This window comes from Zingiber officinale, chromosome 7B (assembly GCF_018446385.1).
Source record: "Zingiber officinale cultivar Zhangliang chromosome 7B, Zo_v1.1, whole genome shotgun sequence".
NCBI lineage: Eukaryota > Viridiplantae > Streptophyta > Magnoliopsida > Zingiberales > Zingiberaceae > Zingiber > Zingiber officinale.
Window position 1 is genome coordinate 44,173,893 of NC_055999.1, and position 3,164 is coordinate 44,177,056.

At 40.2% G+C, this 3,164-nt stretch overlaps 1 non-coding gene across 1 annotated transcript; it reads left to right on the top strand.

Moving 5' to 3' along the window:
* Nucleotides 1–2,709: 2,709 nt before the first annotated feature.
* LOC122007505 lies at nt 2,710–2,815 on the top strand. Its single transcript, XR_006118995.1, has one exon. It is a non-coding gene; the product is annotated as a small nucleolar RNA R71 (small nucleolar RNA).
* Nucleotides 2,816–3,164: the final 349 nt, after the last annotated feature.

Sequence of the window (3,164 nt, forward strand, 5' to 3'; positions counted from 1 at the left end):
GGTTTCTGCCGATGTCACATGGCGTGAGTCTTTCGAAGACTCAAGGTCCCTCTTCTAGAGAGGAGAGAGACCGCATGGATCAGATCCCTTATGCCTCAGCCATAGGATCGATCATGTACGCCATGCTATGTACTCGACCTGATGTCTCGTATGCTTTGAGCATGACGAGCAGATATCAGTCAGATCCAGGTGAAAGTCACTGGATAGCGGTCAAGAATATTCTTAAGTACTTAAGAAGGACTAAAGAATATTTCTTGAGATATGGAGGCAATGATGAACTAGCTGTAAAGGGTTACAGTGATGCTAGCTTCCAGACCGACCAGGATGACTATAGATCGCAATCGGGGTTCGTATTTTGCATTAATGGTGGTGTTGTGAGCTGGAAGACTTCGAAGCAGGACACAGTAGCTGATTCTACGACAGAGGCCGAGTATATTGCTGCATCAGAGGCTGCAAAGGAGGCAGTTTGGATTCGCAAGTTCATCACTGAACTTGGGGTGACCCTATTGAGCTCTATTGTGACAACAATGGAGCTATAGCACAGGCGAAGGAACCTCGCTCACACCAGCGGACCAAACACATACTACGACGCTTCCATCTTATTCGAGAGATCATCGAGAGAGGAGATATGAAGATCTGCAGAGTACCTACAGAGGCTAACATCGCAGATCCCTTGACCAAGGCTTTGGCACAGAAGAAGCATGATGGTCACACTAGGTCATTTGGGCTTAGAGCCTACACTGATTGACACTAGTGCTAGTGGGCGATTGTTAGCTAGAGCCCTAGAGCCAATCATTTGATGATTATATTTTGGACTTATTGTATCATATTCTATATAAATAAAGACATTTGGATTTTGGTTATCATACTTATTTGTATTGGTGCCAAATAAACTAAGTATAATAATGTCCTTGAGTAGACGGTTCTCACATATATCAATCGGTTAGTTGAATCGATAGTGAGATGATATAGGGAACACTACTCTTAATCATTTCTAGTCGAGTATTAACATTCAGGGACAATGTTAATGCAATAAGACTAGCATGTAGGTCAACTCGATGACTTGATCTCACAAGTCATGGATATAGAGATATCAAGTTTACACATGAGTATACATTAGAGAATGTATACTGAATGACCCGCCATGAGAAAGTATCATGGATCGTTATATGAGTGTCATATACTTTCTCATGTGACTATTAGTATGACTACTAGTCCTTAGACCTGAAGTCACCATAGATCCCTACATAAGGAGTTATGTACTTTGGTTTCGTCAAACGTCACCCGTAACTGGGTGGACTATAAAGGCGATTATTGGGTATATAAAAAATTATGCAGAGGGATGTGAGTGATGTAGATGGGATCTATCCCTCCTATATGACGGGAGAGACATCGGTATTCTTGATAGAGTGAGACCATGAAGTGCATGGCCATGCCCAAATGAGTCAATATAGGATATTGAGCTCATTTGATTTAGTGAGTCTACTTGGAGTTCAAGATTTAGATTGGTCAGAGGATGACACGGTCTATGCCTCACATTGACCAATCTAGATGTCTAGGATAGGACACTTGTCATATATTGTGAGGAGTCACAATTAGTAGTCACAAGGTGATGTTGGATCTCAACATTCTTGTAACTTGGGTAGTAATGATGTGTTGCTAGATACCGCTCATTACTTATGCTTCTAAATGGGTTTAGGGCATTGCCAACGTCACAAGAACCTATAGGGTCACACACTAAGGACAATTAGATGGAGATTAGGTTCATATGATTAACCAAGAGGATTAGATTCATTTGATAAATCAAATTGGATTAAGAGTAATCCTAATTGGGCTAACTTGAGTTGGACTCAAGTGGATTCATGTATTCAATGAGTCTAATTTAGATTATGACTCATTAAATCAACTTAATTTAATGAATTAAATTCATTATATTAATTTGGCTTGAATCAAATGATTAGATTAGATCAACCATGGAAGAGATTTGGTCAAGTTTGACTTGACTTGAGAGGAAGATTAAAAGTCAAGTTTGACTTGACTTTATGCCACCTCATTGGTGAGTTGGCATTGATGTGGACCAATGATGTTACTCCACATCATCATGGGTGCCACCTCATGGAAGTTACAAAGCCATTTTCTTTAATAGCTTCACATTAATTGCACTTAATGCAATTTTTGGGAGTTACACTTTGAATTGGCCGGCCACTTTTGAATGGGAAAGGAATTGATTTTCCTCATTCAAGTGCATTATTCCTTCTTTTTCCTCTTGGAGCTCTCTCCCTCACCCTCTCCTCATCAACTTGGCCGAACCACACATAGGTGCTAGCACACCTCTTTGTGTGTTTTTCTCCACCTACGAGTCCGTGTGGATACTTCTAGAGGAGTATCTATCTTGATACTCTTGAGATCCGACATTTTGAACGAGCGGGATACGCAAAGGGCACGCACCGAAGGTATAACTCTTTTCATGTAGATCTAGGAGTAGATCTAAGTAGAAACTCGTACTCGTAATTTTGTTTTGAAATCTTTTTTCGCACGAGATCCGTTGGCTAGGGTGATTCGAGGTTTCCGCGACGTGAATGATCAATCAATGTATAAGCTTCTTCTATACTCTTGTCCATAAAAGAACCTCCAACTGATGAATCTAACAAGCACTTATCTGAAAAGGAAATCCCCCTATAGAATATGTGTAGAATCAGCCATTTCTCTAAACCATGATGAGGGCACTGTCTTTGTAGACTCTTGAATCTGTCCCATGCTTCAAATATTGATTCTCCATGTGCTTGAGCAAAATTTATGATGCAACTCCTCATGTAGATTGTTCTGCTTGGAGGAAAAAAATGATTCAGAAATTGCTTCTCCAATTGTTCCCAACTTGTGACGCTTTGAGGATGGAGAGAATATAACCAAGTCCTTGCTTTATCCTTGATGCTAAAAAGAAATGCCATCAACCGAACTGCATCTACTGATACTCCTTCACAATTCACCATATCACAAAGCTCTAGAAATGTCTCAAGGTGCAGATAAGGACTTTCTGATGTTTTTCCTCCAAATGTGTGACCTTGTATCATGGAAATTAACTCTGGGTCTAATTGGAAACTTTCTGCTTTAATATGAGGCTGCACAATAGGAGATAAAAATCTTGCAGAAATGGGTGCAGAGAA